Source organism: Dermacentor andersoni, chromosome 5 (genome assembly GCF_023375885.2).
Source record: "Dermacentor andersoni chromosome 5, qqDerAnde1_hic_scaffold, whole genome shotgun sequence".
In the NCBI taxonomy this organism is placed as follows: Eukaryota; Metazoa; Arthropoda; class Arachnida; order Ixodida; family Ixodidae; genus Dermacentor; species Dermacentor andersoni.
The window spans coordinates 189,646,774-189,673,897 of NC_092818.1; the positions used below are offsets into that span (position 1 = coordinate 189,646,774).

The window sequence follows — 27,124 nt, forward strand, 5'->3', positions numbered from 1 at the left end:
CTCTCAGAGTTGGTTAAGTATGCGCAAGCATTGTGCCACTTCCTCATCTCCACGCAGCCCAGTGTCATTATCAATATTATCAAAATTGATCCGACCAGTATAAATGACAGCGCTGCGGCTACACGAACTGCTGCGGATAGCGGCGCAAGGTAGATTGATGACGCGACAAACTACTGCAGGTGGCGGTGCCAGGTGCGCTGATTACGCTCCGATCATTGTAAGCCGTTATCGCTCTTTAGCGCCTTATCCATCCGCGTCAAAGCATTATCAACGGTGATAAACCGTACTCCGGCGGCGGCTGTGTATGGCGCGGCTGCGTGGGCCCTATCTTGAAAGCGATCTGCAATGGGAACAGAGGACGCTGAGTGCTGATAGCTTCGTGTGCGCTGTGTTCTCGCCGCTTAGTTCGCGTTTAAGCGAGACGCAGCACGAAAGGCAATTAGCTCGCTGCTGCGGCCTTATCTTGAAAGTGATCCACTTAAGTGACGGACGGACGGGTTTTCTTGTTGAGTAGGCATAGAAATGCTTACGCATCTAAAAGGAGAAGGGGAGGAGAGGCGGGACGTCTATACTCTCATCTGCATGCAATATTCCGGATGTCGCAGCGTTTTCGTTGCGACTGACAAGCGATGCGAGGAAAACCGGTTTCGATTGGACGTTCTCACTCCTCATGCGAACATGATCACAGGAAAACACTGCTAAAAGACAAGACGACACATGAATGTGCACGTACGCACATTTCAGTGTGCATGTGTGCTCCTTCATTTACTGTCCCACCTTTTAGCGCTGTTTCCCTAACACAATATGCCGACTGTACTGTCATTGAGTCTATCTTAAACGTGGCTCGTGTGCTGAAATATTTATAGCCGTACTGAAAATAGTATCAGAGACGCCACTGCGACACACTTATGCCGAGTTCACCAGTGGCATCGGGTGTCCAGGAGCACAAGCGCTGGGGTTGGCCTTCATGGGCATCTGCTTCGTACGTCCGGCTCATTGTGGCAGCAGATAGTTTCCTGCGTTAACCATCAGATGTAGCTGCCAGCAAAGTGACAAGACGTCCTGCGTCCGCAGGCATAGTTCTCTGCCCAAGACGGTGCCAAACTAGAATGTAGCCTGTCGCCTGTATACGTACGCGTCTGCTGCAGGTAGTTGTGCCCCACGACGTACTTCCTCATGAAGAAAGCTGGAGCGAAAAGAAGCTAAGCCTTCATTTGAAATCGCCAATATAAAATGTACGCAATAATTTTCACGGCCAACTTGAAAGAAACAGTGGAAGCGTCAGCGCCACCTCGACTGGCGGTACTCGATTAAAAACTGGACCGCGAAATGCAACTGCTGAAAGCAAAGGAAAACCGAACACCTGAAGGCATTTGAAGTACGAAGAAATCGTGTGATATTGTCACAATCCATAAAGAAAATGTCCGCGACGTTGCAGTGAGAAGCTTTCACCGATCCCGTATGTATAGAATCCATAGATTTCAAAACGAACCTTGTGAGCTTCCAATACTCGGCGTCTGCAGTCCTTCAACCCGCTGTCCCTCCCATCTCATGGTTGATCCCAAATATGAGATCACTTCAACTTAGCCGCCTATGTACAAGCCAAAGAGTCACCGTAACAAAACCTTGCTGCTCGGGGGTGAGCGATAGAGAGAAGGCAGGATTAAGCGTAATGGCGTCAGGCAGGCGGGTCGCTGTGTGCTCGCGCGCGCGAGAGCTCGATATTCGTCACCCGAAGAGGAGCGAAAAGCCCGCGGCTCTCGCGTTGCCTCAGCGAATCGAAACAGCGGCACTTGTGGGCTGCGTGCCAGGTAACCACCGTGAGTCGAGCATCGGCGCACAAAAACAACGCCGCCGCGGCTTGCGCCTCGATTGCAAAAGGTCGGTGCGCGCCAGCGACCGTGGAGGTGAAAGAATAACGGCGAGCGAGCTGATAGCGGACAAAAAAGCAGTCAGGCAGGCAGATAGCGCGATAGAGAGTTGCCGGCATAATCGTGGAAGCGCAAGCATATGCGTGCTGCTGCAGAGCAGAGGCGTTCGGCCTACACGTGTGGCGCTGCAACGCGCCCGTCGTGCGACCGTAAACGCCATTTTCTCTTGGAAGAACGCCGTCATTGGCGATCTATGCGAGTCGCTCTGCCGTACGAATGGTGTGTTAGATGTATTTGTAATTAACGCCCCAAAGCAACATTGCGGGTACGATAGAAGCCGTAACCACAATTTTGACCGTAAGGGTTGCCAACCATGCAGCTAAATCTATGAATAGGTACAGTGCTGTCTTCCAGCGCAAAGACAGGACAACCGCACAGACGGGACAATGCGTCTTTACGTTGGAAAATATCACGGCTTCAAACCAACAAGTTCGATAGTATATTCATTTATAAACATAGGCTATCGCCGTCCCATTCCGACACCGTCGGAGTCCGACCGACGTAAATCGAACCCACGACCTCGTGCTAAGAGGCAGAATGCTGCCAACACTGCGCCATCGCGCGTTGCAGAAGCGGTTTTGAGAATGGTCAATCCGTAACTATGTATCAAGTGAAAACCAACTTAACGAATTCAATAGGGGCAACGTCGTCATGATAATGTGCATCCTTAGTAAGCCGTGCCAACCACAAGGCACTGTCTTGTCCTTTACGCTGTGGTTTGTACGTTAATATGAGAAACCATGTGTGTGGAAACTCGATAATGAAGGAATCGGACAAAAGCCTACCGGGCCGCGAAGAAAGCTGTGGCGTCGATGTTCAAGACGGACTATGAAGTCTAAGAGCCAGTTAAGTCAAGCAAATGCCGTGTCTACGGTCAGTGAATGGGGCAGTTACGCATGCTGCGAAGTCGTATTGCCAGCAAGTAATGGCACACCTGCTTCTTAGGCACTGCAAGCTGTTTCTGAATGAAGCTCACCGGTTTGAATTCACGATCACCGGTGCGATGTCGGGACAAGCACGCGCGTAGTGATTTCTGTTTGATTAGTAGGGTTCGTTAGGAAAGCAAGATCTGCGTTAAAGTAGTTCCGCCAGCGCTGCCATGAAATATTGCTGTCACCGAAGTAAATACAAGAGAGTGAGGTGCGAGCTCTTGTCACATTTACTGCGTACAACTTATGAGCACCACCTCGTTTGAATCAAACGGGATTCATGGCACAGGGCGATGGATGCAGGTAAAATTCCAAAAGGTCAAATATGAGACATTAGATCACTAGACTAGCTATAACAGATCAAAATACTTATAATAGTATTCTGTCACTAATGCCAGGAATAAGCATGTCACTATTTCCTCCGTCCCTCGTGTGCTGGGGTGAAACATTTTAATTTAACCATTGCAGCCCAACGACATTGGATAGTCCCTATCATTAGAAGTTGTTTCTAAAAGCAATTTCCAGCTGAGATAAAGGAGCACGAGGGGTAAACACGGTGCGATATATCACACTGCCGAGCTTTCAAACCTTAGCGCAGACATGAGCGAAATATGATCGTTCTATGATGCAATATTATATACAAGGCAACAATCAAATAGGCGACGAGCTATAGGAACTCAAAGAAAGCCCACTCACCCAGCAACTTGTCAGTTGCCAGCCCGGGGCCACCCAACCCTGCCTTAGGCTTAACCCGCCAAAGCAGACAGCCGGGCTGGGACGTCTCGCCGCCGGGTCGCTCGTTACGCGCGCGCGCACACACACACACAAAACTGACGCGCGACGGGGCGCGCCTCTCTCCGTCTCCGCCACCAAGCGTTCCACCCGTCACCCGGTGACACGTAACCGCGGCACGATGTATTGCCGGAGCTTCACTCTCTCATTCCGGAACAGCTCTCATCCAGGAGTTCGGACACGGGGCTTCTGGCGTGGGTGGGCTGGCGTGTACGCTCCAAAATCTCCGACTGCCGAAACCGAGTACACGGCGAGGAAGCTGCGATGCTAGGCCGGGCAGGCGGGCCTCTCAACAGGCCCGGCGATGACCGAGACACACGGCAAAGCACGCCCGGCGAAGGGACCGAAGCGAAGGCACTCAACGCACACACTCACGTAGGGAACCACGTCAGATCGAGAGAGGGCACCTCGCTCGACTGAGGCCCACGAAGAAAGTGTGTGCGCGCCGGCCCGACAGCGGCGCTCGCTCGCTCAGGCGCGCCAAAGGGCGCGGTCCTCCTCTCCACCTAGTCAGCCTCTCGCCGGGAGGACCAAACAGCAAAACAAACCCGCCGTTCGTGGTTGCGTGTGTAATGCACGGTAAGTTTCTGAGGCAGCAACTTTCTTCTTTCTCCTTCTTCGTTATGTGCTCTCTTTCTTGTTCTTCTCGTAAAGAACTCAAGAAAGGGCGAACGCCCGCGTGGAGATAAGAGCCGAAACCAACTGCGACGATCAAGTGGAACTCCACGGCGGGACGCTTCAGCAGCGGGCGAGGTTAGGGCGAGGGGAGAGAACGAACGTCCCGTACGGGAATCGGAGCCTTGCGTCTGAAAGAAGCAACTAGTAAAAGAAGAGGGGGAGAACGCGAGAGCAGCCGGTGCGGCGGCGCACGGAGGCGCTGCTGATCACCGAGCGAGCCGATGTGAATGAAGCTACGCCACGGCGGAGTCCATTGGCTCGGCCGAAGGTTGAACGGGGAGACGTCACGCGCTACGTCACGGGACAAGCTGCTGCCACTTCGCAGAATCAGTTGGGAAAGCGAGCCGCAGCCAGAGCGTCTCCTCTTCCTCCGAGGAGGATTCGTCGGAGAGGAGGAGCGGTGGATCATCATCGTCGATGCTTCGTGCAGAGCGGAGAAGCCTAGGAGAAGCGCAAAACCGACGAAAGCAAAGAAACGACGCGCACCCAGTGTCGGCTTGCTCGCGAGAGCGCGCCAGAAAGCGTTAGGCGGGCATGGAGGGAGAGTATTTTAGGAACATTCCCGCTTCTTTATGTTTGTCCGCTGCTGTGCTTCTGAGCGGCCGTTTGTCTGCCGTAGGAATGGGTCAGGAAGGTGCAAGAACAAACGGCGCTGTTTCTCTTCCTCTTTTATGTCTCGCTCCTATGTGCAACGTCGCGCAGTCCTGCATGCCCAGCGTTTCGTGAATGGGGCGAGTGTAATCTTGCTTTTTTCTTTTCCCTTGTAGAGTTTCTTCTTCCTCTGTCGAAGGGCGATCGCACCGACCACCGAAGAGACAGAATGAAAGGAACTCGTAGATCGCTCTACGTTCGCTGCAACGGATGCTGAAAAACTGTTTGATCACGAAAGCGTCATAACGTGCCACAAACATCGTTGCTCGGCGAGCGTTCGGTGGTGTGCGGTGTATACAAACGAGAGTAGAATTGCGCCTCCGGATGCTTTTTGGTGCGGCCACAAGGGACAGCAAATAACAGAGCTCGGGGCCGCAGTTAATGCATTATGATGCGTAATGACTGAGGAGCCTCGTTGTTTCACCTGAGTCACGACGCATTGTTTCCAGAGTTAGCGCAGCTCGAATGCCTTTGCACTAGCCTTTACAGCAGTGAACTTAGACTATTTTTGTGGTCTCCGCATTGCAGTTTTTATTTCTTTTATTTGCGAATTGTGGATGTCCTTTCATCTTCCTGTGGATTCTCAAGCTACCTGCGATCTGACCCGCGAATGCACTCGAACATCGAGTTACGCGTTCCAGACCAAACGCCACAAAAGAGATCCGTGATGTGAACAGAGTTGTCTTTTCTTTGGTTTGTTCGTTCTTCATTATCGATCAGGATGTGTTATTTCGTTCAGGAACCTACACTCATTTGATCAAGACCGACTGTCAATTTTGGCGCTATAGGGACAACACACTGATGTTCATGGTCTTATTTCCTCACGCTGAAATAATTTTTTTTTCTTTACGTTTGTCTGCGGCATTCGGGACTAAAACAATTTTGTTCTCCCTGGTATGTTTCCTTTATTGATGACTAAGAATTTATAGTAGCGGAATCCGCTCAGCACACGTGCGATCGACATCAGTGGTTTTGTTCGCAGGAGACCTTGGACACGGTAGGTAGTCTGTAGCATAAAAACTCATGCTCAGACAAAACTCATGTTGAGTGCTTTTTAGGTTGGAGCGAAACTTAACTCTCACGCCCATGGGACTAAATGCAAAAACACCGGTGTCCCATGCATTGGGGGCACGTTAAGGAACTACAGACGGTCAAAATTAATCCAGACTCCTCCAGCTACGCCGTGCCTCATAATCATATAGTGGTTTTGGCACGCAAGACCCCAGAATTTATCTTTTTTTTCCTTTCGCATTGCTTCCAAGTGAACTTTCTTGCACGGTGACAGTTGCATTGCATCATTAGTGAGCTTTAGAAAGAGCGCACCCAAGCGTCTTTGCGTAGCCATGCCCACGCCCTGCTTGCTGATTGCCAAAACTTTGCGATAATTTGTACGCCCGCCGCTTTGCTCCCCCTAACCTTAGATGCGCAAAACCTGAAAATCCATGTTGCTTCACGACGTCTTTTTTTCTCTGTCCTTGCACTACTTTCTTCCAGCCATTTCACATTATTCTTCTCAGAATATTATTTTATACATTCCCCCTGCAGTCCTTCAATCTCAAAGCCGCTGGCATGCTAACTACGTTCACGCTTATCAGTTAGACAGATACTGTGACATTCTACAAAGCATTCAAAAGCACTCACTGACGCAAGCTGCATCTGTTGCTGGAATTGTCGCAGGCAGGTCGTAAGTACACAAGGCCCCAAGTCAAGGGTCAGCTCATTTCCTCTTTTTTATGCTGGTTCGGTTTGTCAACGGTATTTGTCAATTTCCGTGCTTGGCTTTTTACCAAGCAAGACATCAGATAACGAAGTGTGTCTGCGCAGGGTAACAACAAGAAAAATAAGTAGAGAAAAAGAATGAGCGCTTGATACGTATCATATAGGAAACATTCTTCCTATCTTCAAATTCTGTGAAGTGCCTAAAAGGGGCGTTCACTGACTTCTCGTTTTAAGAAGTTTGCTGTGTATCGACACTTAAATTCTGAGAAAGATATTTCCACAACAAAAATGTTCGTGATATATCTGGACGGATTCTTTGTTTTCTCTTGTGTTGTCTCTTGCGGATGTGCCCGAGACAGCATTGGAAGAGATGGCAGAGGGAAGAGGTTTGCGACTTGTTTGTAGGGAAATCAGGAGCTATCCTTCATAGTATTTCACAGCGACGGTTGTTATAGTACTGACATGACATTTTCAACTTGTCTTTTATTTGCATTAAACAAAAGTCCAAGCCGTCTAAATGCTAGACAAAATAGTGGCAAGCGTCAGCGCTTCCTAAATCAATAATAATAGCGGTTGTTTCAACTAAACAGTCTCGGTTTCAATGACCAGGAGTTGAATGCGTAATGATGTCATGAAACAATAGCTTGCTCCGTTCCTGCATTACCAGCGCCCCTACATGCGTAGGTCCACTGAAACATCCTAATAGCTTTATTTTATTGTTTATCTTTCTTTTATTGAAGCCAGCGTCTGACGACAGAACTTGTTTGAAGGCACGCCATATGTATCAGGATGTGCAGAGCGGAGAAGCCTAGGAGCTTATCTCCCATCGATGTGCCTTAAACGTGACGTCCCTGATTGCATATATCGCTGCTCCATCCAAACGTTCAATGAGTTACTCTTTAAGTGCACGTTAAAGAACCCCAGGTGGTCCAAATTTCCGGAGTCCCCACTAGGGCGTGCCTCATAATCAGATCGTGGTTTTGGCACGTAAAACCCCCATAATCTAATCCACTCTTCAGAAGCAGGAAACGAGTCAATCGGATAGACGCGCATCCTTTCGTCTTGCTACAGAAAGCGGCATGCCTAGTGTTCCTCTATATGGAGCACATACAGGCACACTACGCATGCAGGAAGACAGGCGCCATTTGCAAGCTGTCGACACATTCAAGGAAAGCTGCTTCCCAGTCAAACAAAGCGGTTGCTTCTGGTAGTGTATAACTTCGCATATGTGGGCCCATGAAAGTCCGGTAGAGTCGGTTTGACGGCTCAAAGTCTGGTCGCCGGGTTCGTGGAAAGACTGAAAGGCCGGGCCGAGCGGCCGTCGAGGCGAGTTTTGTCGCGTCTGCAAAGGGTAGGTTAAACCGCTCAACCCGCTTGACAAGTTGCATGGTGCGGTCCGGCTGAATCATCTCGACTTGATATACGCTGATATGCGTGTCGGCGAATATTTACTGACAAAGAATTTATTTTCCTAAATGCCACACGACCTGCATAATTGTGTCGTTTTCAATCTTCGTGCAACAGCTAATCACAGTGCTGCACATGTCGACTATAGTGACCTAATGCATATACACGCTATCTTTTTCCACAATAAACTGAATTTCGAGTCGGCGCTTGTTCGTTTCCTCGGCCTTTGTCCTCCGTATTTTGTAAGCGCTGCCATTCAGCAATGATTCAATAGCAACTAGTCCAACTTTCACTTTTATTGTAATCATTCTTATGTTCTTTTTTCTTCTTCTAAGATTGTTGCGTGCCATGCGGTAATAGCGTGACATCATCTTCCCTACGTAGAAGATGATTTCCACACGACCGCGTACAACGTTTAGTGTTACCATGGAAGACCACTGCAGATGGCTCGAAGAGAAATATTGCGCCTTTTGTTTTGCCTTTCTTAGTGATAGTGGACTTTCAGACGACTGGTGACAAAATATATACCCTGAAAAGTGCTCTACACAAGTGGTACAATTGCCTCCTTCGACAGCCAGGCTAAATAAATCCGCTGTTACCACAGCGGCATTGCCACTACCATTTCGCAAACCGGACAGATAAGATGGATCACGCCCGGGCTCCTGGCGACAGTGCCGAGGCGCTAAGATGGCCACACGCGCAGGAAGAACTTCACAAAACCCTGTGTGAGTTCTTCGAGCAGTCGGGCCGAGCCACCCGGCTGTGACCAACATTTGCGGGGCTGGGTTAAGTAGCTCCACAAGCGAACTAGGGATATTGTTTACCTGCCGCTATATTGTGCATATGTAAATGGTTCTCGTTTACTCTGTCCTCTTTCTCTATTAATTTAGTTTCCCCTATCTGCTCCACTGCTGAGCGCGGTTCAGGTGTCTGCAGACTGCGTTTGACAGTTTCGGCGGTCACTAGTAATTTTTCCTTCTCTTCATTTTGGATTATTTATCTAGTTGTTTAAAATAAACAACCAATTAATACTTCTAATAAGCACGATGGAGGAAGGAGCAGTGTAGTCTAACGCGGGCGCCCGCATCGGACGCGGTGAGCAAGGACGCAACCTGCGCGGAAGGCACGGAAAAACGAACCGGGGCACTTTCCGAGAGGGGCGGTCCTGCAGCTTTGACGGTGCTGCACGCTTTTGTAGCTAGAGCGAATAGGCGTTCGCTTTTGGATGGTGGGGAGAAAAAAAAACGCTGGGAAGAAAGGCGCCGAGTACACTCGCTCCAATGCTCCCTCCGTAATAATCAAGCGGCCTTGAGTAAACGATATTCTCGAGTTAGGGAGGAGCGTCAGGTACGTTACCGTTCCGAGTGTCTTCGTTTTGTTGGCATCCGGGCTCATCAGCGTTTCTCAGAAGAAAGCAGAGGACGTCGTACCAGTTTGGGACAGGAACAAAAATCTGGACCGCCTGTGTGAGGCGCCACACTTGCAGCTTATTAATCTCAGAAGGGGAAGAGCTCCGCGGCTTGTTCGCTCTCGACGAAGGGCTGACTAATGAGTACCCGGTGGCTTCGTTTATACCAAATACCAAGGATGTGTGGTGAGCAAACTTTCGTCAGCGGATATAGGCAGGCCTCTGTCGGAAACTGCGTTTATTGCGGAGCCTTCGACATCTGCGAAGCGAGTCACGTGTACACAAGCTAAGCACGGGCGCGTGGACATCTATAGTCCTCAGATGACTAGTGCGCAAACGTTCTGGAATTTTCGCGCGTGGTTTGATAACGTACATAGACATCGGACATGTTACAGGATGGTCTGTCTGTTTTACAGTTTACAATGATTTAAATAATACCACCTCTCATCGTGTTTGTTTTTGCAGACACGACCACGCACGCTTCGCGATCGCTGCAAGACATTCATACCGAACGCAGTAATGCTCCGTCACCCGTACTTCTCAGTGCGTGTAGATGAGACACAGTTTGGAGCTGATCACAAGAACTCCCCAACCGTCGAACGCGCCAGTAGCCAATCATCGCCAAGCTGTTTCGGTGGCACACGATGCGAATAAATGTCGGCATACTGAGTGGGTGCAAAGACGAACACGCTGAACCGCAATGTCGAATATTTAGAATGTGTGATTCGCGCATCATAGACTTGTGCACGTACGAATTGTTTTTATAATCACTTTTATGATCAGAATGACTTCCGACCGGAATCGTAGCCTTGTTGACGATGTGTTCATTATTTATTTATTTCAAGTACCTGCAGCGCCCGAAGGCATTATTGCAGGGGGGAATACACAGGGTTACAAATGCTCGGCTAAAATACATAACTTATCAAACAGAAATAACACAACAACAGAAAGGTTCACGCCGCTGTAAATTCAACAGTTATGCTCTGAACGATGCTTCAGTGCGACAATGAGCGATTTCCTGCGGTAGCTGATTCCACTGGGATATTGTGTGTGGGAAAAATGAGTGCTGGAAGACGTATGTTCTACAAATAATTTCTCTTATTTTTAAAGAGTGGTCACTTCTGTGAGATAAGAAATGAGCTGGTAAAGGGTAAGTTTTTATCTATTTTAACCATGCCGAAAGATATTTTAAAAAGCACTTCTAATGTCATGTTTTTTCTGCGTGTGCTTAATAATTCCCACCCAAGCTATCCTTAAGTGCAGTAATACTAGCAGTAAAGTCATAATTACTACAGACAAAACGGGCTGCGCGGTTTTGTACATGTTCGAAAATATTAGACAGAGTTTGGTTTGCAGGTCCCAGGTCATACTCGCATACTCTAATATGGCTCTTACGTTCGAAAAGTAAAGTAGTTCCTTAATTTTGGGAGGACTTAACCGGAAGTTGCGTTTAACAAAATTTAGCATTTTACAGGCTTTCGCTGTAACATATCCCACGTGCTTAGTCCAAGTTAAATTTGATGAGAAATAAAGACCAATACATTTATGCTCAGTTACTCGCGATAGCTCGACATTGTCTAATGTATAATCAAACAGTTATGGATCGTGTTTACGTGTAAAGGAGACGTATTAACACTTACTGGGGTTCGGAGATATTTGCCACCTAACACACCAGCGCGTTATACAGTCCAAATTGCGTTGCAAGTAGTCGTGGTCAGTGGAAGACCTAATGCAGTGATAAATCACACAATCATCCGCGTACAGACGCACTTTGCATGACACAACCTGAGCAATATCATTGATGTATACCAGAAGCAACAATGACCCCAAAACAGATTCCTGGGGAACTCCCGAAGTAACACCAATATAATCAGATTGTGATCCATTAATTACAACACATTGCATGCGTTCTTGTAGACAACACTTATTCCGATCAAGCAATGAAGGAGAGATACCGAGGGTTGAGACAATATTTTTCGGGCCACATTTATGAATCGGTACCACGTTTGCAACTTTCCACTCCTTAGGTAAACAAGAATACTTAACGATTTCTCAAACATTATAACCAGGTAGTGGGCGATCATGTCAGAACAAGCCTTTTACACATCAGACGGTATACCATCAGGACCACTTACAGAAGACATGACATGACAAGAACTTTATTTGAATCCTGAGGGACTGAGATCTTGGGAAGCCAAAACCCAAGGCTCCCGAAGATCAAGTCGGTGGCTCCGCCCACGATGGGACAGGGAGATGAAGTTCCGCCGCAATGTCGTGGACCTTCTGGACAGCCTGGAGTTGAATGTGGAGATTGCTGCTCTTGAGAGATTCCTGCCGTTGTTCTTTCGTGTTGGGTGGAGAGGCGTTAAGGGCTGGGCACAGCAAGAGCATGCGGTGAAAAGAGCATGCGGTCAAGAAAGCATGAGTCATGACCCCATTTGGGGCACGACGGTGAGTGGTCAGGATCTATCCTGTTAAGGGACCGAGGAGTGGGATACGAACGGGTTTGCAGGAGTCTGAGTATGCTAGCCTAAGGTTTGTACAATTTGGGGTGAGGGGGTGGAAATGTCATTTTGCCCAGTCGATAATGGGAAACAATTTCGTGGAAAGTACATAATGAATCTTTGTGGATGTTGATCTCGTTCCAAGCCTGGCTACCCGCGACAACGCTGTGTGTGAAATCGCGCGCTCTCCGGGGGGCCTGCTCGTTAGAATTACATCCAAGTGGGTTAATTGAGATATCTAGATGGGCTGGGAACCACGAGCTGTGGTATCCTCCTTCGCTGCTCTCCCTAGTCATTTGAAGTGCTTTAATCACAATACTGTTCGCCAGTTCAGATACGAGGGCAGATGAGAAGGATCTAACCGCCATCGCGAGTCCGAGAAGACGGTGGAAGGAACTTTTGAGCTGTGAAAAGCCGGAGCGATCGCCGGTTGCTCCACCACATGGGCAAACTTCGTATAAACAGAGGCTGCATTGACCAGGTTGCCCCCCGCGTCTACAACCGAGACAGCGAACTTTTCCCCACTGTCATATCTGGCAGCATCGACAATGAGGGCATCTAGTTTCTGCTGATAGATCTTTTTAAGGATGGACTTGGCTCTCACGAATCTTCTACCCTCGTTATGCACTGGATGGATGTTTCGCGGGGTGGGGTCAACCATGATGCGAGTTTTGGTTTTCCGGGTCAAGCTAACTTTGGCCGCCGGTTCATGTCTGGGTTGGATTCCCGTTTCTTCTAAAATCTTGATCCCTGGCTTAGTGGATAAAAGTCTCATTATTTGAGCTGCTGTGTGAGCTTCTATTAGCTCATCGATGGTGTTATGGAGTCCTAGCTCCAGCAGCTTCTCAGTGCTTGTGGATTGCGGAAGGCCGAGCACGCGCTTTAGGCCGGTTCTGATTAGGGAGTCGAGCTTGGCCTTTTCCGCTTTACCACTATTAAGGTACGGCGCAATGTAAATAACATGACTTAGGAAGAATGCCTGATAAGCTCTGAGCAAATTGTCCTCTTTGAGACCGCCTCTTCGATTTGAGACGCGGGCTACAAGTCTTAGGGCATTACTAGCCTGTCCAGTGAGCCTGTTGAGGGCCGTCTAATTACAGCCCTTGGCATCAACGAGAAGCATTTATATTGTCAGGTAACATAAGTATACCACCTAGTGTCGCGACGAATTCTGGCATAGATTCGAACACATTGTCGGTAATAGACGGTAATTTCTTATTACAGGAAGTTGGGAAAGAAGACTGGAAATAGAGGTTGAAGAAGCTTTATCGAAGTCATCAATAAGAAGTACACTGCCGTTGTTAAGTTCGGGATGCGAACTGATTCTTTGCTAATTGTTTTTAAACACTTCCACGTTTCTTTCGGGTTATCTTATAACTTTGGGCCCAATACGACGGCCCAATACTAAGAAGTATTTTTCCTTAGCAAACTTTCTTGAAAGCTTTTGCAAACATTTTGGGAAGCAAACTTGTTTTTTACTTTTATATTTTTTCCAAGGAACTTTAGCATTACAAATACACAACGATTACGCTGCTTTCTATAAGCATTCAGGAGACGATGTCTCTTATTAAACAATCACTTCACCTCCCGAGGAACCCAAGGCTTATCACTAGGTTTTTTTGCAGACAAATGTATCCATGGAATATGTGTGTCAACCAACTGCTTAATTCGAGCAGGGTAGTCTTAATGCATAGTAATATGCAGCATTCATAATATTGATTAGGTGTTTATGCTTATCCCCTTTTTAGTTTCTAACTTTGAATGCAATTTTATTGTAAGAAGGCTTTGCGTCACTCTATACTGGGCTGTGTTGTTGTTGCGCGACGCAATTACTGCGGTTTTGGCTGCTTCGTTAATTTTGTTTTTGTAATAAATACGATGAAAGACATAGCGCTCATGGCACAGATAGCTGCACGTATTTTTCAGAGAAAAATGTTTTATGCTATTTGTGATGCCTATTTGTCTTCGGATCTTTACACTTCATTCCATCGTCATGAAGAGATGTTGATGATAATACTTTCCTGTTGCGGATGAGACGGGGCTGGACAGCTCTGCTCGTAACCTTAGTACTGCTTTAAACGAGTTAAGTCAAGCCGGTAGTGCCGTTGAAAATTTTAATGCGTTTCTTTTTATTATCGAAATGAATAGTAGGAGAGGTTGGCGAATTTATGGCGGCACTGGCTACTCCTTGTCACTAAGCAAAGGAAACATATTTGAAAATTGTTCTTTTTTTAAACGGAAAATTGAAGTGTCCATCACGAGGCTGCGCTGCCGCATACCTGCGTTGAACTTCTACCTCCACAGGTCTGGTCTGGTCCCCTCACCATTATGCTAATTATGTGGCGAAGCGGAGACAATAGACCATTTCTTGTTGTCTTGCAAACGTTTTTCTATTCTAAGAAAACGACTACTCGAAATCCATCCCGCTTCGCTCTATTGGTCTAAATCTATCAGTGCCTGTGATCCTATCTTTTGGAGCCTCCATTATTGGGTTCAGTCACAGAAATGTTTGCTTGGCAATCCAAAATTCCCTCATTGAAACCAATCGATTTCCATGTTAGAATGATCGTTCTCCCTCCCTACCATATCTTTCTTTTATTTCTTATCTATTATTAATTATTATTATTATTATTTTATACCCGGTTTTCTTCTGACTATTTCTTTTTTCTCCAAACACAAAACGTTTACTTTTAAACTCCAACGCTCAAATTATTAACTCTCTTGTTATTATTATTATTTTTATGCACCTAATTGAACCACCCGATTCATGGCCAATCCCCCACTGTGGGTATGTGCCACGGCCAACAACAACAACGACGACGACGATGACGACGACAACAACAACAACGACGACGACAACGACGACGACAACAACGACAACGACAATAATAATAATAATAATAATAATAATAATAATAATAATAATAATAATAATAATAATAATAATAATAATAATAATAATAATAATAATAATAATAATAATAATAAGCGGTCAGCGCTGCAACCGCTGTTGTAAATATAACCTGTAAATAGTTGCCCGTCTTACTGACTCGTCCTTCGCATAACGTTGGAGTGGAAGTGGAACGTTCCCCGTCCTCGCCACGGAGCTCCGAAGCGGCCTCACCGTTGTCTTCTCAGCCATGGCTTCCGATGGAACCACCCCGTCGCCATCTACACATGTGGCGCCAACCACAACGTACGTTACGGTTCCTAGTCTTCGTGATCCTGGGACATTCTCCGCCCAAAATGACGTTGACGTCGACGACTGGCTCAGCATGTATGAGCGTGTTAGCCAAAGCCACCACTGGGACCCTACCATCACGCTTGCCAATGTGATGTTTTATCTGGACGGGACACCGCGTGTCTGGTTTCGCACCCATGAGATCGAGCTCTCCAGCTGGGACATTTTCAAAGAGCGGCTTCGCGACCTATTTGGCAACCCCTCAGGTCGCCAACAGGCTGCTCGAAAAGAGCTTGCCACCCGGGTCCAGTCATCGACCGAATCGTAAGTCTCCTACATACAGGAAGTGCTCGCGCTTTGCCGGAAGGTCGACGAGCACATGACCGAAGTTGACAAGGTGGGCCATATCCTAAAAGGCATCGCGGACGACACCTTCAATTTGCTCGCATATAACGACGTTTATACCGTCGACGCCATCGCCAAAAAATGCCGCCGCTTCGAGGTAGCCAAAAGCAGCCGCGTCGTCCCGCAGTTTTCCCGGCTCCCAAACACCCCTGCCACGTCCTCTGCTCCGCTCTTACCGCCACACAACCATTTCAAGAGAACGTCCCACGTATCGTTCGCCGTGAAATTGAAGCGGCGAGTCCGGCCCTCCTTCATCCATGACCCCCTGACGATATCCTTGACCAATCAACCCCCACTATTTGCGTTATTCAAGCAGTTGTGCGGCAAGAAATGTAAACCTTGGCATCCCTACCACCTGCTCTGTCTCCCGACCTGATTCGGCACCCATTCCCATGTCCACAACCTGTAATGACCAGTATTTCGCTCACAGACCACGCAATCCTGCTGAATGGCGAACCCCAGACGACAAACCGCTCTGCTTCCGCGGCCACCGCGTTGGTCATGTATCCCGCCACTACCGCACCACCTGGATGCCGCCGTACTGGAGCTCATTCCCAGTTCCTCGCCCATATGCAGACGCTCGCCGTTATTCATCTCGCCGTTTGTACCCTACTTCTGATGCCCCTGACAACCGCTCCTCCGTGCGATCGCCGTCGCCTCAACGCCGTCGCGCCCCGTCACCCCAGCCTCGCCGCTTTTCCTCGCCAAACCGACGGACGGAAAACTAGGCCATGCAGCCCTTGGAGGTAGTGCTGCAACACGTTCGTCCTGTCCAAATCCTCCATTGACGCTCCTCACCAACACGAACCTAATTGAAGTAGACCTAGATGGTGTTCCGTTGACGGCATTAATTGATACTGGAGCCGAAGAGTCCATAATGAGCGCTAACCTATGTCGTCGCCTCAAAAAAGTTCTTACGCCTGCCATCACTCAAGCCGTACGCGTCGCCGATGGCTCCACTGTTGCCTTCAGGGGTATGTGCACTGTTCGCATAGGAATTGCTGGCCACCAAAATCAAGTCCTGTTCACCGTGCTGACCATTGCCCTCATGACCTAATCTTCGGGCTCGACTTTCTCACGACGCATTCTGCCCTTATCGACTGTGCCCCCGGTACGCTGTGCCTCGAGCTTCCTCTTCTTTCAGACGTTCGCCCCGACAACCAAACACCCTCTGCACTACAGCGTTTGTTCGCTTACCTCCAAAAGCCATAACCTTCGTCGAATTGGCCTCAACGGCAACCGTGCCTGATGGCGACTATGTCGTCGCATCTATATGTGGTGTCGTCCTGGCGCGCGACATCTATGTGCCACACTCTGACGTAACCCTTGCCGCTAATCGGATGTGTCTCCCCGTTTTCAATTTTGGCTTGACGAAGCAAGTGTTACCTGAAGGCATAGCGGTGGCCACGCTGCGGTCAGTGACAGACGACCACGCCACTGCTTTTGCAGCCGACGCGTCTCCAGATCCTCCTGATTACCCGCAGGATGCCTTGAACCTCGACGGCCCATTACGTCTCATGGTCGCTCCGGACCTCGCACCTGACCAAGCAGCCGCCCTATATCGCCTTTTGCTTTCCTACCGCGACATTTTTGACACTGACAATCTATCACCCGCCGTGGTTGCTCAGTGGCTATGGTGTTAGGCTGCTGAGCACAAGGTCGCGGGATCGAATCCCGGCCACAGCGGCCGCATTTCGATGGAGGCGAAATGCGAAAACACCCGTGGTACTTAGATTTAGGTGCATGTTAAAGAACACCGGGTGGTCGAAATTTCCGGAGTCCTCCACTACGGCGTGCCTCATAATCAGAAAGTGGTTTTGGCACGTTAAACCCCATAATCCACCACTTGGTCAGGCGTCCCTTGTTAAGCATCGGATAAACACTGGTGATGCTGTTCCCATCCACCACCACAGTATCGCGTGACCACGGCAGAGCGGCAAGTTATTCAGCAGGAAGTAAACAAGAAGCTTGCCAGATGCATTTTTGAGCCCTCGTCGAGTCCTTGGGCGTCGCCGGTCGTGCTCGTCAAAAAGAAAGATGGCACGTGGCGTTTCTGCGTTAATTACCGCCACCTAAACCGAATTACTAAAAAGGAAGTTTACCCTTTACCACGAATCGACGACGCTCTTGATTGTCTTCACGGTGCCAAATACCTTTCGTCCACCGACATTCGATATGGATATTGGCAGATTTTCGTCAATGAGCAAGACCAAGAAAAGACCGCTTTCGTCACTCCAGATGGCCTCTATCAATTCAAGGTTACACCATTCGGTTTATGCAATGCCCCCGCCACGTTGGAATGGATGATCGACTCTCTGCTTCAAGGTTTCAAATGGTCAACTTGCCTTTGTTACCTCGACGACGTCCTTGTGTTCTTTCCTACATTTGAGACGCACCTAACCCTACAGCTAGAATAGAACTGGCAGAACTTTCTAAGTTAATCAACAAGCGTAAGACAGTGGACATAAGGAACTATAATATGAATAGAATTGAACAGGCTCTCAGGAACGGAGGAAGCCTAAAAGCAGTAAAGAAGAAACTAGGAATAGGCAAGAATCAGATGTATGCGTTAAGAGACAAAGCCGGCAATATCGTTACTAATATGGATGAGATAGTTCAAGTGGCTGAAGAGTTTTATAGAGATTTATACAGTACCAGTAACACCCACGACGATAAGGTGAGAGAGAATAGTCTAGAGGAACTTGAAATCCCACAGGTAACACCGGAAGAGGTAAAGAACGCCTTGGGAGCTATGCAAAGGGGGAAGGCAGCTGGGGAGGATCAGGTAACAGCAGATTTGTTGAAGGATGGTGGGAACACTGTCCTAGAAAGATTGGCCGCCCTATATACACAATGCCTCATGACCTCGAACGTACCGGAATCTTGGAAGAATGCTAACATAATCCTAATCCATAAGAAAGGGGACGCCAAAGACTTGAAAAATTATAGACCGATCAGCTTACTGTCCGTTGCCTACAAAGTATTTACTAAGGTAATCGCAAATAGAATCAGGAATACCTTAGACTTCTGTCAACCAAAGGACCAGGCAGGATTCCGTAAAGGCTACTCAACAATAGACCATATTCACACTATCAATCAGGTGATAGAGAAATGTGCGGAATATAACCAACCCTTATATATAGCCTTCATTGATTACGAAAAAGCATTTGATTCAGTCGAAACCTCAAGCAGTCATGAAGGCACTACGGAATCAGGGTGTAGATGAGCCATATGTAAAGATACTGGAAGATATCTATAGCGGTTCCACAGCCACAGTAATCCTCCACAAAGAAAGCAGCAAAATCCCAATAAAGCAAGGCGTCAGACAGGGAGATACGATATCTCCAATGCTATTCACAGCATGTTTACAGGAGGTATTCAGAGACCAGGAGTGGGAAGAATTGGGGATAAAAGTTGATGGAGAATACCTTAGCAACTTGCGATTCGCTGATGATATTGCCTTGCTTAGTAACTCAGGAGACCAATTGCAATGCATGCCCACTCACCTGGAGAGGCAGAGCAGACGGGTGGGTCTGAAAATTAATCTACAGAAAACTAAAGTAATGTTTAACAGTCTCGGAAGAGAACAGCAGTTTACGATAGGTAGCGAGACACTGGAAGTGGTAAGGGAATACAACTACTTAGGGCAGGTAGTGACCACGGATCCAGATCATAAGACTGAAATAACCAGGAAAATAAGAATGGGCTGGGGTGCGTTTGGCAGGCATTCTCAAATCATGAACAGCAGGTTGCCACTATCCCTCAAGAGGAAAGTGTATAACAGCTGTGTCTTACCAGTACTCACCTATGGGGCAGAAACCTGGAGGCTTACGAAAAGGGTTCTGCTGAAATTGAGGACGACGCAGCGAGCTATGGAAAGAAGAATGATAGGTGTAACGTTAAGGGATAAGAAAAGAGCAGATTGGGTGAGGGAACAAACGCGGGTAAATGACATCTTAGTTGAAATCAAGAAAAAGAAATGGGCATGGGCCGGACATGTAATGAGGAGGGAAGATAACCGATGGTCATTAAGGGTTACGGACTGGATTCCAAGGGAAGGGAAGCTTAGTAGGGGGCGGCAGAAAGTTAGGTGGGCGGATGACATTAAGACGTTTGCAGGGACAACATGGCCACAATTAGTACATGACCGGGGTAGTTGGAGAAGTATGGGAGAGGCCTTTGCCCTGCAGTGGGCGTAACTAGGATGATGATGATGATGATGATGATGATGATGATGAGCGCGTCGCAGCTATCCTTGACGGCTGCCGCAAGGCTGGGCTCCAATGAAACTCATCGAAGTGCCACTTCGGGCGCCGACAGATTACAGTGCTAGGCCATCTCGTCGATGCTTCCGGAGTACAACCCGACCCGGAAAAGGTTCGAGCAGTAACGGCTTTTCCTGCACCTCAGTCTGTCATAGACGACCGGAGTTTTGTGGGGCTCTGTTTTTATTTCCGACGGTTCGTGAAAGATTTCGCAGCAATCGCTCGACCACTCACTGCACTTCTGAAGAAAGACGTACATTTTACGTGGGGTTCCCCTTAGGCTGCCGCATTTTCACGCCTTATCACGATTCTCATCAATCCACCGGTCTTGGCCCACTTTGATCCGTCCGCACCTACAGAGGTTCGAACCCATGCCAGTGGTTATGGGATCGGCGCCGTCTTATTGCAACGCCAACACGGACACGACCGCTTTATAGCCTACGCTAGCCGGCTCCTGACAACTGCAGAGCGCAACTATTCGATTACCGAGCGCTAATGTCTTGCTCTCGTCTGGGCTGTTTCAAAGTTCCGCCCATATTTATATGGCAAGCCCTTCTCAGTAATCACACACTATCATGCGCTCTGTTGGCTTTCGTCGCCCAAGGCTCCTACTGGCCGGCTCGGTCGTTGGGCCCTCCGACTACAAGAATATCCCTACACAGTGACTTACAAGTCAGGACGCCAACACCACGACGCAGATTGCCTCTGTCGCTACCCAGTCGAAGACGCGACCTCTACGTCTGATACTGACACCAACGCCTGTGTTCTCTCTGTTTTTCCACTGCTCCATGTCGCCGAAGAGCAGTGCCATGACCCGTCCTTGCGTATCATCATTGACCGCCTGGAATCGTCACTTGCCGACAGTTCCCTTCGCTTATTCACACTTCAAGATGGCGTACTCTACCACCACAGCGTTCGCCCCGACAGCCCTGCATTACTCCTTGTGATCCCTGAACGCCTTCGCTCGACTGTTCTCCACGAACTTCACGACATCCCCACTGCCGGTCACCTGGGTGTGTCACGTACCTACGACCGCATCTGCCGACGCTTCTTTTGGCCAAGGCTTGCTTGCTCCGTTCGAATATATGTAGCTGCGTGTGACAAATGCCAGTGACGCAAGACACCGCCGACGCTGCCTGCTGTGTACCTTCAACCACTCGACATTCCCACGGAACAATTCTTTCCGGTTGGTTTGGACTTACTTGGCCTTTTTCTTCTTTCTAACTCACGGAACAGGTGGATCGATCTGGCCACGGATTACGTCACGCGCTACGCCATCACCCGAGCGCTTCCTGTAAGCTGTGCCACAGATGTCACCGATTTTCTTCTACGCGACGTGATCTTATTACATGGAGCTCCGCGTCAACTTCTCACAGACAGTGGCGCCGGACATTCTTCTCAAAGGTTATCGCAGACATCCTGCAGTCCAGTGCTTCGAGGCGCAAGCTATCCACGTCATACCATCCGCAAACAAATGGCCTCACGGAGCGTCTCAATCGCACTCCCACAGACATGCTCACAAAATATGCCTCTTCAGACCGCACTGACGGGGACCTCGCTCTACCGTTTGTCACACTTGCTTATAATTGCTCGCGCCCCGACACAGCCGGTTATTCCCCATTTTTCCTTCTGTTCGGCCGAGAACCAGCACTGCCCCTCGACACAACCGTCCCTGTTCACGGGGCACCGGCCAGTGAATATGCACTTGACCCCATCGCCCGCTGCGCCTACGCTAGGGAAATTGCCCGTGACCACCTTCTGAAGTCCCAAGAGAGTCAAAGGCGTTTGTACGACCGGCGACACCGAGACGTGCACTTCCCGCCTGGTTCTTTGGTGCTTCTATGGTCTCCGTCACGTCAGGTCGGCCTGTCAGAAAAACTGCTGCCTCGTTACACAGGCCCATACCGAGTGCTTCGTGTCGTGACTCCCCTCACCTACGAGATCGCCCCTGACGCCCCATCTGCTTCCCAGTCCAGTGATATCGTGCACGTTACACGACTGAAGCAGTATCACCCTCCTAGTGATCACATTAGGCGCTCCGGGACGTCGCTTCTGCCGCCGGGGGATTATGCTATACGCGTGTGGTATTTGATTCTTTGAACGAGGCGCGCGGGCGCCATCACTCGAGAAAAGAGGAGGAAGAACGAACTGGACTCGTGCTGTGAATCTAACCGGTCAGCGCTGCAACCGCTGTTGTAAATATAACCTGTAAATAGTTGCTCGTCTGACTGACTCGTCCTTCGCATAACAATATATTTGCAAAACTTTGAAAGTTGGGATTTTCGCCCAATGAGTTACTTAACTAGTGACGAAAACTTTGCCAATTAGTATATTTCGAGTAGCGCCAGGTCCCTTCACTCCGCGTATGAGACGATGTTTTACCAGAACGAGGAAATGATCACTACCGTGCGTTTTTATGTCCGTTCATCCTTCAACGCCATCAAGAAAGTCTTGTGAGCTGAGCGTAACATCTATACAGCTTGAGTAACGAAACCCTCGCAAGAAAGTTGGAGAGATGTCATTTAACACAATCAGATTACTTTTTTCTGCGGCGCACTCTATAATGCTTCCACGGGAATCATTATATTCCCTGCCCCAGATGACGTTATGTGCGTTGAAGTCCCGACAAACCAGCTCATGTGAGTTTGCGATACTAAACACATTCGCCAAGCTGTCAAGAGATATATTGCTAGAACATTGTAGATAAAGACTGATCACTGTGACACATGTATTTCTAAAAGATATCTTGCATGCTACGAACTCCGGTATATCTAAATCGCTCGACTGTATTAAATACGATGGCAGGTCTTTTCTCACGCATAACATCGCTCTGCTACCTCCAGCTATATATGCGCGATGGTTTAAATATAACATAGTTTGAAAGACGAAAGTCATCTCGTATGCCTTCCTCCTGTATACGTAAAACAGGAAATTTATGTTGAGCTAGTAGTTTGCGAAAATCACCTGACTTATTCCGAAGTCTATTAGCGTTCCACTGAAATATGAAAACATTGTTGTAACGATTATTCATTGTAAGCCTGCCGTGGAGCTGTTGGTGGTTGTGGAAGCACCAACGATTCCATAGAAAGCAGTGCTTTTACCTCTGGCAGGTTATTTGCGTGTGGAATGGCACTGAGAATTGGACGCAGAGCATGGGCAGGATCATCTGTGCCACGGGTAAAGACACGTAATCACCAAACGACGCTGAAGTTCCATGTGTGCTCGAAGCAGGTCACCGAAGAGCTGACTGGGATGGTCGCTTGGATTACTGGTGTGGTTAAGGCGAATGCTGAGGTAGTTGCTCACATGTTAGACCAGATTGCTCTGTCGATGGCAGAGGACGTCGCTGAGAAGGTCCGCGGATTTGACTCGATGTCAGGGCAAGATGAGTAGCATTCTCTGAAGATGGATCGTGTCACTCGCTGTCAGAACGTTGTCGACCTGAGTGCTTTAGAACCGCATAGTAGTTCAAATTGACCCCTTGCTCTCTTTATTAATCGGGAGTTGGAGGCGCATACCTTACAATATCAAGGTTGGGTGGGTGGCGCATTACGAGGAGGCAGCCTTCCGTATTTCAACACATGTCTGTGTAACTTTGAGGCAGCTCTGCTCCGAGGGCACCCGGAGTAGGAAGCTGTGTGGTTTCCGCCACAGAAAGCACAATTTGGCTGACACACAGACTTGCACTCTGAATGGTTGTGGTCTTCTGAGCATATTGTAACGCGCTAAGGCAAGAGCAAACAACAGTACCAGCAGCCAGACACGAAAAATGCCAGAGACGTAGGGACGGTTCTCCGGCTGGCGCGGGATCCTTTTTTTGACTTCGTCGTCTTCTTCGCCGTTTTTGCTGGGCACACAATGCTGACCGTTGGCTGGCTCAAAACAACAGGTGCCATTATTCCCACTCTCAATGAAGCATCGACTCGATGCTCAAACACAATACGTACACGGAAATTACAAAAATGAGGTAAAAAAAAGAAAGAAGAAACAGGAAACACGCTAGCACACATACGGATATGCACACGAGGCAAAAAGAAAAATGTGTTCTGTGGTCGGCAAAGTTCGATAGTCCGCCAAAGCACAGGAAAATCATGGAGGAAGTTGGAAGATTGCGCATGTACGTCTACCTGGCCCAGGCAGCCGGGGTCGACCCGGAGGCTGCGGACGAAGACGTAGCATCACCAAACCTGACGCAGCAGTCGATCATGATAGCTACGCTAGATGCGGCACGGGCAAGCAAGTACGCTGCGATCACGGCCCTTCGCATCGGTGGATCGATGGTCGAGACGAAGGCGTATATTGCCATGCCGGAAAGCGGAAGGAAAGGAGTGATCCACGACGTCCCGCTGGATGCAACTCACGAGGAAATCCTCGATGCACTTAGAAGAAATAAGAAAAACCCATCGATCATTGGAGTCAGAAGACTTGGGGCGAAATCCAAATCTGTATTGATCCTGTTTGAAGACTGGAAAGTGCCGATGCAAGTTTACCTCCGATGCTTCCCCACACGCTGCAACCTATACAAGAAAAAATATGAAGTATGCGTCACCTGCGGAAAACTTGGACATCGGGGGATGTTTGCCCGAACCCGAACGACGTCAGATGTCGGGGGTGCGGAGCCGAAAACCCCGAACCAGGTCACAGCTGCGAGCCTCGATGCCTGCTATGCAAGAAAGCCCACCTCCTAGGCGACAACAAGTGCCGGGAGATATATCGCATGCCGTACATCATCAAGAAAAAATTATGGGAGAAGAAGATAGAACAAGAGAAGCTCCAGGTGCAAGCCCCAACTCAAGGCAAGCCCCAGGCCACCACCTCGGCACCTAGAGAGGAGCACCGAGGCAGAGCAAGGGTTGCTACCAGAGACCAGGCGGGGCAGCAGTCGAGAGCGAGATCTAGCTCGAGACCCGGAAGGAGGTCCAATTCGTGGTCCGGAGGAGGCCGCCAGCAGACTTCAGCCAAGTGGCCTGCTGACCAGGGCCGGGGACCTGCTAACTAGGGCCGGGGACCCGACTTGCCGCCCAGGGACCCCAAGGACCCGTGGGGAAAAAAGAAGAAAGAAGAAAATACCCACTTGGTAAGCTTTGGTAGCAAAGGCTCCCAGGCTGAAAAAGATGATTAGCTTACTTAAGAAAGAAATAGAGGAGCAGAAGAAAGCAAACATGAGGTTAGAACGATTGCTGAGGGAAACCCAAAATCAGCTGAGCACGCTAAAAACAGAGAGGGTACCTGCAGAGGCTCCCAAAACATGCAACACCCACATCCCTCCTCCTGCTCCTGTGCCTGCTGCATCATGGTCAGGAGGAAGAGGATATGAATGTGGATCCTACGAGACAACCCCCTTCCAAACGTAAGGCGGGGGAGACCGACCCGCTGGCGAGCTGGCAAAAGAAAATTGAAACGTGGCTGATGAAAATGGACAAGGAGAACGAAACCATGAAAGCAGGACAGCTACAGAATGGAGGAGCAATTGCGCTATTACAGGTGCAAGTGAACCAACAATCTTGCAAAATAGACGCCCTAAGCACGTCGATGGATACCTTAGGCCCGGCAATAGCTAGGCTGTGCGAGAAAATCGGCGCCATAGAAGCGATTCTTAATAGAAATGGATAAAAATTCGGTTAAGAAAAATGCCTCCACATTCTGGCAGTGGAATTGTAGGGGGTACCAAAGGAAAAGAGCGTTGCTGCAACAATACCTCGAGCTGCAACAGGAAGCACCCGTAGCCATAGTCGTGCAGGAAACGGGAAAGGCCCCTGTTAGATTATCGGGTTACCAAAGCTTTGACAGTGGCAAGGGGGATAAATGCCGAGTCGCCACCTTCGTAAAGCGAAACATTGCAACCATTGTCCATGATGTCTCCCCCAGCGAGGCAGAGGCTGTTCTCGTTGAGATTATCACAGGGAAGAAAAATAGAGATAGCATATTCCTGCTGAATGTGTACAGCACACCCAAGCAAAAAAAAATTAGATTCATTACTTTATTCCGCAAAGCACTCAGAGCCGCAGATGGGAGACCTCTCATCATTATGGGAGACTTCAACGCGGCTCACGAGGAATGGGGATATACATACAGGAACCCCAAAGGTAGACGAATATGGGAAGATATACAAACGCTAGGGCTTACTCTTCATACTGACCCATGCGTCCCTACGCGCACAGGCAACAGTATAACCAGGGACACAGCACCCGACCTCACGATAAGCCATATGGCGGGAACAGTAACATGGAAAAGCACAGGACAAAATCTAGGCTGCGACCACTTTATTATTTCGCTCACGCTAGGAAAAGGCGTCAAAACACGCCTCATCAAACAACCTAAATTAACGGAGTGGGATGAATTCAGAGAGATAAGAAAGGAGGCCTCACTGCCGGACGATATCTACAATATCGACGAGTGGACACACCTCTTTAAAACGCATATAGGGGAAGCGACTACAACTATAGAGGATGAGGACGCACCCCCAGCACTAGACAGCAAACTGCTGAACATGTGGAGCAGAAAGAGTAATCTGGAGAAAAGACTCAAGGCACAAAGATGGAACAGGAATATCCGGCGCGAACTAGCCAGACTCAACAAAGAAATAGAAACATATGCGATTAAGCTCAACGAGCAAAATTGGTACAGCAAGTGCGATGAGATGGAAGCCAATATGAGTCTCTCCAAAACATGGAGCCTTCTCAGACATCTAATCGACCCTAGTAAATCAAAAATGCAAGCTAGTACAAACCAGATGAGAGCGAGGCATGGCTTTGTTAGCACAGATGACGAGCTCATTAGCGAGCTCCAAGAGACATATCTTGGAAAAGCAGAGAGCGAGGTGTTTAGGGACTACGAGGAACCTCCCAATCCAGATCTCGATGCTCCCATCACCACGACAGAGGTTAGAGCAGAGATTAATAACCTCAGAAAGAGATAGGCCCCCGGCCCGGACGGGATAACAAACACAGCTCTTAGGAATCTAGACGATGAGTCCATCATTGCATTAACCAAATTCATGAACCAGGTGTGGGAGAAAGGAGAACTCCCAAAAACATGGAAACAGGCGGACGTAGTCTTTATTCCCAAGCCAGGCAAAGTACCTGGCTTGAACAACATGCGACCAATCTCCCTCACCTCATGTGTAGGGAAATTGATGGAGCATGTTGTTCAAACGAGACTGACCAGGTACATGGAGGAGAATGATCTCTGGCCGCATGAAATGGTTGGATTCAGGCCAGGGCTCAGTACACAAGATGTCATGCTCAGACTTAA

General features: G+C 48.6%; 1 protein-coding gene and 1 long non-coding RNA gene across 4 annotated transcripts in view; one reads left to right on the forward strand and one right to left on the reverse strand.

The window, feature by feature from the left end:
* LOC126532314 (protein C-ets-1-like) overlaps nucleotides 1-4,155 on the reverse strand; it is a 195,769-nt gene extending 191,614 nt beyond the window's left edge. Inside the window, exon 1 of one of the 2 annotated variants that reach the window (XM_050180002.3) lies at nucleotides 3,557-4,155. The gene's annotated coding sequence lies outside the window, so the exon portion shown is untranslated. The remainder of the gene's footprint in view (nucleotides 1-3,556) is intronic. The other variant, XM_050180003.3, reaches the window with a different exon arrangement.
* Nucleotides 1-27,124, forward strand: part of LOC129385176 (uncharacterized) — a 288,497-nt gene that overhangs the window by 10,382 nt on the left and 250,991 nt on the right. The gene's annotated exons all lie outside the window — the stretch shown is intronic.